We start from the raw sequence: 13744 nt of genomic DNA, 5'->3' as shown, positions 1-13744 counted from the left end.
GTGGTCAGCTCTCTTTTGGGGTCAATTGTTTAATTTTCCCTAAGTTATTCCTGACCCCTCACTCAGCAGTCGGTATGCCTTGAACTTAGCCACTCAAGTCTAGCAAACTCTCTTGACTTTTTCCTACTCTACTGATTCTCACCTTTACCTGATTGTTGTTTTCAGTAGAGATACCCAGATAAGCAGGTACCTGATTTCATTTTTTATCCCAAGTGCGTATCATGGTATCAGACATAAATGCTCAATAATTGTTTTCTTTGCTAAATTGATGAATGAATTATTTTACAGATTTAAAATTTTCAAACCATAACTAAATATTAATCAGGACAGAATGTTATTTAATATCTGATTTGATTTTTTTTTTTATCCAGGATTTTTTTTTATAGCTTCCCAAACTCACTTTCACTTAAAAAACAAACAAAAGAAACAGCTTATTTTATTCAAATTTCCCCAAATGCATACTCAATATATTGTTTCTAAATGTATATCACCCTTTATATAATGGTTTTATTATTTCATCTTTATTTTTATAGTTTTTTCATCTTGTCTTTATATAGTTCTTCAGCAGAAGCCAGAGTCCTATGTTGTGTAGTTAGGAGCCTCTGACCTACTATTCTGATTAAGTTTCTTCTTAATATTTTTGACCAACATCTGCCTTCTAAATGAAAGGCTTTTGGTCATTTCAATCACTCACTGATAGGGTGAGACTACATTGTTACCCATAACCATATGACCTAATTTAGAATCAGTCTCGGCATCCAAACTTGCATTTCTAATCAAATTTACAATCCGCCTTTGAGCTTCTTCTGGAGTCATGGTCAGTTTGCCTGTCAACATGTTAATGCCGATACACACTAGTGGATGTGAAAAAAAGTCTTAAATACGAAGAGATGAGCATTTTCAATGAAATCCTCCAGACAAGCCACCAAGAAGTCATTCACAAGTACTGAATCACATTCCCTCAGCTTTTTCTGAGCCCCATCAAAGTGGTAGTTAACATATAAGCATTCAACAAATTCTGTAATTGGGTCTGTGTCTGTATATGTGTACGACTCCTGCTGAATGACTTTAATCAGATCTTTTAGCACCTGCTGGCATTTTTGAACATTCTTGTTTGTTATGACAACTGTAGTCAAATATGTGGACAAATGGTCTGAATTGCATTAAGATAGTGTGACTGGTAAAGGAAGCGATCGATCATGTTATCACACCTTTTGGGGTGGTCGAAGGCAACAAATAAAGACCAGTGGATGAGCCATGTTCATTACTGAGGAGACCAAAATTAAGATCTCACAAAATTATCAATGATCTCTTTTAAGCATGTAAGACCTTCCATAGCTGCATCCCAATTCTGCATTAAGATTGCAGAGGCCAGTTTTCTGCCTTAATGAACTCAAAGCATTTCTGTGTTTGCTGGAACCAATACTCTAAAGAAGTAAAGATGTTCTGCTGCTCCAGAGTAATTCCCACATGCATTTGGAATTCTGCATATTTAGAATGTATCTAAATATTCTTGCCATGCTTGTCCATCAGTTGGTCAAGCAGCATTTGACCATCTCTGGTTGATGGCATTTGCCTTGTAGTTTCTGGATCTTCCAACACCTTCAAAATCGGTTTAGTTTCTCCCTGAAGCTGTTTCAGCTGTGCAACAACTGTGGCCCTTTTTTTCTGTCAAAGCATGTGGAATATCATCAGAAGAAAGATTTTTGTGTACATCCATAGCAAAGTCTGTCATGTTGGTAACATTAAGAAGATCCTATTTCCTTTGTAATAATTCTTTTTCATTATTTATCTCTCCCATGGACAGAAGAGCAACAGAAAGACTAGATGTGGATCCAAAAAGTGTGCAATGCAAGTAGTCAAGTTGTACTCTGCCCTCTTGCCAAGGAAAAAGCCACTTTCACTTTTAATACACCCAGAGCATTAAATATATTTTCTTTGCCTTCATGAGAAGTTTCTTCTGTCAGCTTCCATGACGCACCACTCACCTCATTTTTCTTCTGTCGAATGACTTCATTCATTCATTTATTCATGTTTATTGGGGATCGGCTATGCGTCTTCTACTTTTTATGTTATCAAGATTCTACTTTTATCAGGATTCAGTAGCTTTATACTTGGTTAAAATTGTTTCCAGATTCTGACCCTACATTATTGCTCAGTCTGTTTTCAAAATTGTACGATTTTGTTGTGTGTATGTGTGAGTGTATGTGTGTGTGTGTGTGTGTGTGTGTGTGTGTGTGTGTGTATGTGTACCTCTGGATATACTCCAGGTCAGAATTTAGTGAGTCAAAAGTTGTTATGCAAAAGACATTTCAAACCAAAAGAATGTCCTTTGGTCACCCTCTTGGTCAAACTCGTAAGAAATCCACATGGTTTTCTTTTGTCTCCACTGGTTAAAATCAGAGGAAATCCCTGTACATTTTTTTTTCCATTTAAATCTAGGCCAGTTCGATTAAACAACAAACAAGGCTTTCTTGAGTTTTCAAGAGGGGGTTGCAACATTGAAGGGAAGGGAATAGCTATTGCCATAGGATATGAGCTTGTGAAGATGTGTGCAACCTTGCAGGTGCTGACAGCCTTCCTGTGGAACCGAGAGGGGTGCTTGCCTGAGAGAGGAGCCAGCCTAAAGAGAAGACCCCATGAGAGGTAGGGAAAAGCAGGCTGACTTCTGATGTCATCCTTCGAACTTCTGGATCCAGCTTTGCTCCCAAACCAGTTCTTTTTATTACTCATGAAAACCAACAACCATTCTTTCTACATCTTTTCTTTAAATCAGTTGGGCGTTTACATTTTGTTTCATTTTTTTTTGTCATTTGAAGCCAGTATAATAAAGATAAGATTCATAAAATTCTGGGTGTAGGGGCTCCTGGGTGGCTCAGTCAGTTAAGCGTATGACTTCAGCCCAGGTCATGATCTCACAGTTTGTGAGTTCAAGTCCCATGTCAGGCTCTGTGCTGACAGCTCAGAGCCAAGAGCCTGTTTCAGATTCTGTGTCTCCCTCTCTCTCTGCCCCTTCCGCACTCACACTTTGTCTATCTCTCTCTCTCTCAAAAATAAACATTGAAAAATTAAAAAAAAATAAATTACTTTCTCCAAAGTCTATTACTTGAAATATTGACCCAGTGCTCAGATTTACTCTGTAAGAAAGAAATCCTGTTTTTGCAAGGACTGTTCATATGTTGGGTCACTCATATTTTGGACTCTCTGCCCAAATTTGCAAGTATTTCCATTCCAGTAGGTCCCAGAGAAGTACAAATAATGAAACTGGTGAGGAAGGAAGTATTTTCAAAATTCAGTATTACTCTGAATAATGATGTTGTCAGGAGAGTGATATAAATGATCACAAATATGCAGAACCAAATAAGGCTAGCTCTCCATATATAAATTTATGGTAGGAGCAGATTTCTAACCATTTCCTCAGAGTTCTTTCATAAGGTGGATTAGATAGAATGTTTACCACATGACTTTTTCATGGTTTCACTGGTAAGGAAGATTTTCAGCCGTCAAGTTATGGTGTCATGTAAAAAATTTACTCAACGAAGTCTTCTTGTGGAAATCTCAAGCAAAATAGTCTTTACTGAGGAACTGTTTGAGTGCTACTTCCTGTTGAAATGGAGTTCCGTGGAAAGCATGCATTTTGAGGTCCACCATTGAGGCCAAACTTCAAGGTGTATTTTGTTCATCTTTTCTAGGCATCTGACGTCTGCACAAATATTAAGCTTTTATCCTTAGAATGCTTTTTCAGGTCATTTCCAGGAAGACCTGATCTGCTATATTACTGCAGATGGCTGTCTCTAATACACCAATAGTTATTAAAGGCTCAAATCACGGGTTCTTAGATTTCCTCCACATTTTTTCCTTTTTTTATTTGTAAAAGGCTTCTATAGGAATTACTGTACATGCACAAAAAGGCCCCATTTAGAAAATAGTTTGTGAATCCCCATTCTGTACAGTAATGGTCCATATAACTGTATTAAGTCAGCACCTTTAATAGGGAGAGTGCCTTTTTAGTTTGTGAGAAATCTGCCCCTGCTGAGATTTGAACCAGGTACCCTTGGATCTAAAAGCATGTGCTTTACTCTTTAGATAAAGTGAAATCTTCTTAAAAGTGGGGGGAGGGGGGGGAGAGAGATGGGAGTTCTCTTTGACTTTGGAGCCATTTCTTTGACAATTTTATTTTTCTTTCTGAGTTACTTTCTCAGTCTCTTCCCTCCATCCTTTGTTTTATCTGTTCTGGGGTCTTTTTTTTTATTTGATCATTTGGCTGGTGTTGACCTTTAAAAATATGAATATGACCCTCTGAATCTAAGACCCACATTTAATACCTAATGAAAGCAATGTTGTTAAACCAAATAATCTTATACATGTCGGGTCCTAGACTTGGGCTACAGAATCTCTAATATTCTCTCACCTCTAAGAATTCATGAGTGTAAGTTATTTGTGTCAAGTTAAAAATGGAAACTTTTTTTTCCCCTGTGGAAGAAAAATGATCATGTGGTCCTTTGAATTTACTACTTTCTGTGTATTGCCTGATGGTGGTCATTTTACCAACAAGGCTTCTAGAATCCTCTTCTTACAAATATATTTTAGTAATAAAAGAAAAGTTTGATTTTCTATATTTCCTAAGTTTCATTATATATGCAACTAGCCAAAGTCTAGTGTCATGTAACATTCCTTCATCCCTTGCAAATCTCATCATATTCAATAAGGTTTCATGAGAGCATTATAGATACTTGTGAGCTCTGAGAAGATGAGCTTGTTTTATTCTCAAAACAAAATTGTGTTCCAAGTGCTTTTTAAAGTAAAATAGAGTGCGGGGATTTCTAATAAACAGATCAGATGGGATAATAGGCTATAATAAAGTAACCGAAGTGATGTTTCCTCTTCCTTTGTCATAGCAGAGTTCCACTTAGATTACCATAGCCACAGGAAACCAAGGTTTAGATTCTTAGTTGCCATTGTTGCATCATTAAACACTTCTTAAATGCTCACAAAATGCCAGGTGCTTTATGGAACATATAAAGACTAGGTCTTGCATAGTTTATTCAAGGATGACATTGGACACATTGTAATTACTCCCACTGGAGCCATATGTATAACAAAAAAGGATTTGGGTACAAGAAGGAAAATTTAGCAAGGCATATTTTCTTTTTGTTGCCATGCCAGCCCTAACCGCTCACTCATAACTCTCTGAGGTCAAACTGGCAACAATCCAGATCTGGATTTGGTAATTTATTCAAGGTCAGAATATGGTAAAATTTGTTATTTAATAGGATCTTCGAAAAAAAAACAGTGAAACTTGCGTGGATTCTTTCTTGGATAGTCAACTGAAGTCCAGCCCTAAATTCTTGGAGTCACCTTGTATTTGTCCTAGAATAAAGTCCCAAGCAATAGCTAGGACCTTGATGTTCAAAGTTGACCCAAAATCAGGCTGAGCCCATTGGAAAGTTTTGTATTAGAGATTAGTACCAGTTCTAGTACACTAGATTGGGAGACAAAATATAAAAAGAAATGTTGTTTAATTACCCAGAATCTCTTTAGTGTCAGACCCAGTTGACTACACAACACATATAAGAATGACAAATGGTCAGAGAAGTGCTGGCAATATAAAAATCACTCAATGAATATTTGCGAAAGAAAGGAATTTCTAAGAATTGTGGTAAAAAAATATCAGTCATGATCCCTTGCCACAAGAAAACGAAATTAAAGTTTGTAAACCAGTTAGATTGGTAATTGTGAGGTGCGGGATCTGAATTTCTAGTTTTCGGACCTCACCTTTTACATGCTATTAAATGTCAAAAATAATTTTTTCTTTCAGGGTCAACGTGGACATCATTAAGTTTTAGGGGCAATAAGAAGGTTCCACTTAACACCATCCCCCGCCCCCCACCACCAAGTGATTTCTTCCCTCTCAACTGTTTTCTAAAAGCAAAAAAAAAAAAAAAAGGAGCGAGTTCACAATTTCAGTAATAAAAGATTTCAATGCTTTATTTCACTAATTGGAAAAGTTAAGATGAAAAGGTTTGCCAGAAAGTTTTCTTTCTTGTTTCTCTGGAACCTGGATATTAGAAAGTAGGAGGGCACTGGATACCTAAAGGAAATAAAATGAATATCATGGAAATGTTTTAAGACTATAGAAAGGAAACATTAAATTTTACACTTCTTGCTTCTGCTTGAAAAAGAAGATGTAAAAGTTGTGTATGGCTATTTCAAACAATCATGAGCACTCCAGTTAAGAATTCTGTCATTTTTTATATGAGTGCATTTGCCTCTTTTGTAGCATATCAAGGAGCACAATTTTCTCCAGGCAGTGGTTACTATTTCCCCAAATATGACTAATGTGATCAATACCTTTTTTCCCCCACCTTAAATTCTTTATTAAGGAAGCATAATTATCAGTAAACGTGGTCTATGGAAAGATACAGAGATGTGAAATTGCACTTAAAGGTGTATGAATGATTGCCTTCCACTGTATATTCCTTTGATTAATCGGCCTGTCATCACCTGCAGTGTAACTAGCACCTTGAAAGAGGGAGAATCCACAGGGTGCAGCCAGAATTCAACTCTGCCTTCCTTCTCCCTACTCCTTCCACTCCCTGCCATCGTCACCTTAATCTTTCAAACCTCTTCTCCAGCCTTGTTCTTTTCTGCTCCATGGATGAAATTTCAAGCAGGTAACATTACTTTCCCTGGACATCCTTAGGTAGTAAGTCCTATAGTCAGTTTGGGTAAAATCAAGGACTCACAGGTATTATGAAAAGGTCCCATTCATGGTAACATTAAATATGACATGAATTTCACATAAAATCAAAGTTCTTACTCCTTTCCAGCTTGGTATTGCTTTAGGCATAGGGCAAGAAGAGGAAGAACATGGCCAGCTCCATCTTTGTTACTTATCCCTAACACCTCCCTCCTGTATCTGCTCCCCTTGCTAGCTGAGGTTTCTAACCCTTCTTACAGATGGAGTGAGGAAAAGGAGAAGCTAGACATAGTAAAGATCTTATTTGACAATATTAACTTAATCCAATGATGTTGTTCTTAGGAAGGACACCCTAGATTCCTAATTCTGATTCTCCCAGAGCGTAATTTTATGGATTATTTCGAGAATACCTTGTTGAGATGCTCTGGTTGCAATGATCTCATATGATGAGGTTTCCATTTGGCTAGCTGCTAACAACTGCCATCCTCAGAGCGTGGGCGGTCCATGGCACACAGGCTCTCACCGAAGAGGCTCTGCTGTCATGCCAGGCATCTCACTTGGGAAAGTCCTTTTCAGGCTGGCTTGAGTCTGACTCCCTTTCACATGGTCCACATTTGGCCCATGGGAAACTTGTGCCTTCGTTTCTGCCAAATGAAGACGGAAATTGCCATTTCTCTCAATGTCATCATTTGTCTTTGCTCACCAGCTGCACAGATATTTCCAGTCATAGGCTTTAGCTTTTTACTTTCCCATGTGCAGGTCAAATGCCATCTGATACAAGAAGACACATTGTTAGCTCTATGAAAGTGGTCCCTTCTATCCCGATCCCTTCTTTATGGGCAAGGGAAAATTCAATAATTTTCCCCAGAGAAATTCTTTCTCCAGAAACAGTCATTTTTCTTGGCCTCTCCAACCTGTAAATATCCTCAAGGACAGTGTTAAATTCAGAGTTAGAAGATGGGTTCTTCATCACCTTCTTTTGTAGGTCTTGCGTGGCCTAGTCCCCCATTCTGGAGTTCTCAGCACACATAATGTTTATTCTCTACGTCTGGGGTCTCAGCTAGAGCTAAGAAAGAAAGATTTTTACTTTAACATCCTTTTCTGATGGTTGGTAATTAACTTGCCCTTCTTTTCTTACTGGAGACATCCATCTACTACAAAACTGTAGCTCCTGCCTCTTTGAGCTTAGAAACATCTAGGGGAAAGGACGAGGCCAATTAGGTGAGGAAATGTTACCAAATATACTCCACCTCCATTTATTCATATTTATAGATGAAGACTCTCCTCCATTGAGATGATATTAAACCACATTATTTGTTCTTCATCCAATTTCACATAAATTCATAGACAAAGACCATGCCCATCTCCAGCCCTGGGTTTCTGTGTCTGATCTTTGCCCAGGCAGAGGTCATGCCTTGTGTCTGGCCTAAGTGTGAGTACAAAATACACAACAGTATATTGCCATATATTCTTAATCTCTAACTAAACCATATACTGTGGGACAGTAGTGGTGCCTCACTTCTCCTTTTGGTTAATTTAACCCAATTGGAACTTTGTTTGTTATCTCTTCTGCTTCCACCAGGGAACATTAGTTGTACAATAATTAATTGCTACAAATTCATACCTTAATCCATTCAACAATCCTTTAATTTCATTTCTGAGGAATGTTAGTGACTCATAGATAAATAAAAAGAAATAACACAACTACAAAAATTTAATGTAGTATATAACCTATAGAGTGTTTTTAATATATTCAAGGGAAAATGCTGTGAATATTAAAAGGAAAGAGATTCACCTTAGTTGAGAGTGGTGAGACCCTAGGGAGGACTTCTGAGAAGGAATTTTATTTCATTGGGGCCTTGAAAACAAAGCAGCAGATTGCAATGGATGTGTTATGCAGGACTGAGAAAACAGCATGGATACAGTTAAAATATTGGGGCCTGTTTTCAGTAAAATCTTCTCATTGTATGTCATATACAAAGGGAAAAATCTAAAAAGGAAGACTTCTGCCAGACTTGGGAGAACCATAAATGTCAACATCAGAGAGACTGGACTTTATGCAATCAGGAGAGTGTATGAAGGATGGTGTTGAAATTTCTGAGGAAGAGAATTAATTGGGGCAGCCATTTAAAAAGGTTAAATTGGTAGCAGAAAAAAACCTAATAAGCAGAATGCCTGGAAATGGAAAACAGAAAGTGAACATGAATTTATGACAAGGATCTAATCAAGAAGCAATGGATTCATGAATGAGGGAGTATGGTGGGAAGGAACGAGGGAATATGGGAGCTCTGTCCGCAGTAGAATGAACAAGACCTGACTACTGACTGGACGTGAGATTAGAAAAGAAGAGTAGTCAGTATGACTTCAGGGTTTATAGTATGACCTATAGTAATCAGTATGACTTCAGGGCTTAATTTCCAGAGGTGCAATTAAGCAAATTTCAGGAGAAAACCTTCCAGTACAAGAAACAATTGATAACAGGGGCACCTGGCTGGCTCATTCAGAAGAAGAGAATGCGACTCTTGATCTCGGGGTTGTGGGTTTGAGCCCCATGTTTTGTTTTGTTTTGTTTTTTAATTTTAGTTGGTAGCGTACAGTGCAATATAGGTTTCAGGAGTAGAATTCTGTGATTCATCCCTTTACATACAACACTCAGTGCTTATCACAAGTGCCCTCTTTAATGCCAATCACCCATTTAGCCCATCCCTTGCCCACCTCTCTCCATCAATGCTCAGTTTGTTCTCTATCAAGAATCTTTTGTGGTTTGGGGAGCCTGGGTGGCTCAGTCGGTTGGGCGTCCAACTTCGGCTCAAGTCATGATCTCACGGTCCGTGAGTTCGAGCCCCGCAGAGCCCCGCAGAGCGTCGGGCTCTGTGCTGACCACTCAAAGCCTAGAGCCTGTTTCAGATTCTGTGTCTCCCTCTCTCTCTGACCCTCTCCCATTCATGCTCTGTCTCTCTCTGTCTCAAAAATAAATAAACATTAAAAAATTTAAAAAAAAAATAATCTTTTGTGGTTTGTTTCCCTCTCTTTTCTTTCCCCCCTCCTTCCCATATGCTCCTCTGTTTTGTTTCATAGGTTCCACATATGAGTGAAATCATATGGTGTCTTTCTCTGACTGACTTATTTCACTTAGCATACTATCTTCTAGCTCCATCCACATTGTTGCAAATAGCAAGATTTCATTCTTTTTGATGGCTGAATAAAACTCCATCTTTTTTTATCCATTCATTAGTTGATGGCTATTTGTTGAGCCCCATGTTGGGTGTAGAGGTTACTTAAAAAAAGAACTGATGACATAAAGTCAAGTGTTATATGACTTTCAGAGAGGAGAGCAATCAGATGTTGGAATAGTTGAAGAAAGACTTCATTGGAAGCTTTGAAAATTGAACAAGAATTCCTAGTGAAAATGTAAGATAAAATGAAGAAGTGCATGAAGGACTCTGGCTCCTTCCAATTTGTCATTAGGTTTTCTAATAAAAATGTGTTATAACAGATTATTCTGTCCTTTAGATAGTACCCAAGTTGATCAAGGATAGAAATAATAGATTTAGATTCACTTAAGATGATCTTTAAGGTAGCTCAGTCTTGGAAGGAACAGACTCTTTTAATCTCATTTTTTTCTTCTTCAATTTATTTTTTAAGTTAACAAACAGTAAGTTTCACTATTTTTGGTGAACAGTTCTAAGAGAATTGAAAAATTCAGAAAGTCAGGTAGCCACCACTAAAATCAATATATGGAACGTTTTCATTTATTCCAAAATATGTTCTCTTGCTGTCCCTTTGTAGCCAACCCCTTCCCCTACATTTAACCCTTTTGCCACCACAGATCTGTTCTCTTTCCCTACAGTTTTTCCTTTTCCAGAAAGTTGTTGTAGGGAACACAATTTTAAGACGGCATTTAACCCTGACCATAACAACTCCCATAATGATGCTACATGATATGGGTGGGTCTAACATAATCACATAGGTTCTTTAAAAGCAGAGAATTTTTGCCAGCTGATAACAGAAAAGGAATCAGAGATTTGAAGCAGAGATTTGAAGCCTCCTCTGATAAAGATGGCCATATGGACAGAACCTGAACATGGCCTCTAGAAGTTGAAAGCAATCCCTGACGGACAGGCAGCAGGGAAATAAGCACCCGAGTACTACAATCATTAGGACTTGAATTCTGCCAACAATTTGAATGAGCTTGGAAGTTGCTTCTTCCCTTGAACCTCTAGGTAAGAGCCCAGCCCAACTGATACCTTGAGTATCAGCCTGATCTGACTGCTGATATACAGAAGCGTGACCTAATAAAGGGAGGCTGTTTTAAGGTGCTGAGTTTGTGGTAATTTGTTATGCAGAGATAGAAACTTAATTGTCATGTAAATGAAATAATAGAAGGTGTAGCCTTTTACAACTGGCTTCTTTCATTCAACATGTTGCATTTGAGACTCATTCATTTTGTTATAGGGATCACTGAGTTCCACTGAATGGATTATCTCAATTTGTTTATCCATTTGCAACCTGGAGGACATTCGGGTTGCTTCTAGTTTTTGAGGATCTGAGAAAGTTTGCTCCAATCATTAACACACAGGTTTTGTGTGAAAATACGTTTTCGTTTCTCTTGTGTAGCTATCTACGAATGGGATCTCTGCATTGCATCAGAAATATATGTTAAAATTTTTAGCAACAAACTTTTCTGAAATGGTTGTTGCATTTGCCTTTCAACCAGCAATATGTAGGAGTCCCAGTAGGTATTGAGGTATTTAGCCATGCTAATAGGTGTATAGGAATATATCATTTTGAATGTGATTTTAAATACTTTTACCACAAACATTAGAGGTTCTGCACAAATTATCATTTTAATAAAATTGTGATGCAAATATAATAAGGTCTTAGCATCTTCAGTGCTAAGTCGCATTCTGAAAATATGTCATCGGTAAAGACCAAAGTTTTTCAGAGAGTAGTTTTCCACTAAGAGACAAGGGAAGTGACTTGACCTGAGATTATCAACATTTAGCGATATCAGCTACTGACTATGTTCCAGGCATGATGCTAGCTGCTAGAGATAAAAGATGAGTAATACATGCCCCGCCCTCAAGAAGCCCATGCTATCTGAGGAAACAGACACATAATGTGTAATTATAATATAGTCTAGTAGTTGTCATGATTCATGTATTATTAGGTCAGTCCTACTAGGTCACAGGTGAGGGAGCAGTGAATTTTGCTTGAGGGAGCAGGCTAGTGAGGTGATAAATTTGGACTGTAGGTGTACAATGCCCAAGACTGAAGACTTATTGGCAGTCAATATTAGTCAATCATTTATGCAGTGTGTGTGTGTGTGTGTGTATCAGTAAAACAGTTAGATGGGCATCATTAGACATAAGGCTTCACAAAGGCCAACCAGGCCAACCATGTGCTTCTAAGTGGCTACCTCTGCTAGTGATACGATCTTTGAATTTCATATTCAAGATTAATTTATCTAGCGGTGCTTGGGTGACTCAGTCGGTTGAGCGACTGACTCTTGATTTCAGCTCAGGTCATGATCCCAGGGTCATGAGATTGAGCTCCGCATCTGCTAGGCGTGGAGCTTGCTTAAGATTCTCTCTCTCTCTCTCTCTCTCTCTCTGCTCTTCTCCCCACTTGCACGTATGCTCTCTCTCTAAAATAAAAACTAAAAAAAGAATTAAAACAGAATAATTTACCTGTATTCTAACATGGATAGTACAGTGTATGTTAAAGGCAATAAAAGGGGCATTTGTAGTTCTGTTTTTCTAGTACAGCCAGTATCTCCCATATCCACGGCCGAAGCCCATGTGGCAGGACTATACGTGTGAAGATAAACTGAGAGGAAACAAACTGGTGTCAAACAAATTAGGGATTGCACATAATTGAGTAAATGTAGGGTTAATGATCCAATCATTGTAAAATCGTTGTAAAAAACATTTCTCACACACGACGCCTGAGTTCTAAGGAAACCATTTGGACACTGTGAGTTTTATTTGATTTTACATTTCAGAAGAGTTTTCACTGAGGCAACATTTACTTTTGAGGTATGTAATCTAGGCTCAGCAGGTTGTAATGCTAGAGCCTTTGATGTTCGCCAAGTTTGTTTATGAAGTGTGTCAGAGAAGGCAATCCAATATCTTCCACAAAAATTCGGAAACAAACACAGGACCTGTTTTTCTATTCTATTCATAATAGTGTCCTTACTGCCTGAATGGGACCACAGATCTGTTAGAAATGGAAACAAGATTGTCTCTGTGCGCCAGAGAGAATGTGATTGGTGATATCAAAAGCCGGTGCATTTTAGATGATTGTAAAATGTGCTGTTACAGGTGCCATAGCCTCAAGCATCGCTAAAGCTGCCCGAAGCAACACATAGACACTGAGTCTACAGAATATGAGTGATTTGTGCGCATCGTCATATTTTGAAAACATTAAATATGTTTTCCTTTGTTTGTGTTTGACTTTTTGCAACCTGTCAGCTTGAGCTAGGGTTTGTGAGGGCTACTGAGACACCATATTGCAGATTTTGAGAGCTCTGCCTTTGATGGCTTGTAATAAACCACATAGGATATTCCCATTGGGGGGAAAGAAGTTGTAAACTGTCAGGGATATTACAATTTACATGATTTGGAGCTTGGGGATCTCTTGTTTAGATTTTTAACTCCAGCTAATCACAGATTTTTCTGTTTTGAAAACAGCGATTTGAATGTAAACCAACTCAAAAAAGCACAATAAGGCAATTTCAACAAGCTAATTAATTTCCTTAAAAAAGAAAGAAATTTCACATGTTCTGAATTTTTTTTTTTTTTGGAGGATGGCTCCAGAACATAAACTTCATTTACGGAATCATTCAACACCAGTTCTACTGGTAAACAAACATAAGGTAGAACTCAAGTGCCTGTGTCTAAGGATAACATCTAACCAGGTAGCACTGTGAAAATATATTAACACTCATTCAGAAGAAGCAATTAGGAAGTGTCAGATAAAAACGCTAAAAATAAAAATAAATTAAAAGAAACACCTTTACTACAGACGGGAAAAGGATTTTCA

At 37.9% G+C, this 13744-nt stretch overlaps 1 pseudogene; it reads right to left on the bottom strand.

The window, feature by feature from the left end:
• Positions 1–560: 560 nt before the first annotated feature.
• Positions 561–13744, bottom strand: part of LOC125921635 (eukaryotic translation initiation factor 3 subunit E-like) — a 46373-nt pseudogene continuing 33189 nt past the window's right edge.

The sequence above is a fragment of the Panthera uncia genome, chromosome C2, assembly GCF_023721935.1.
Source record: "Panthera uncia isolate 11264 chromosome C2, Puncia_PCG_1.0, whole genome shotgun sequence".
Lineage (NCBI taxonomy): Eukaryota > Metazoa > Chordata > Mammalia > Carnivora > Felidae > Panthera > Panthera uncia.
This window is presented reverse-complemented; position numbering and strand designations above follow the sequence as displayed.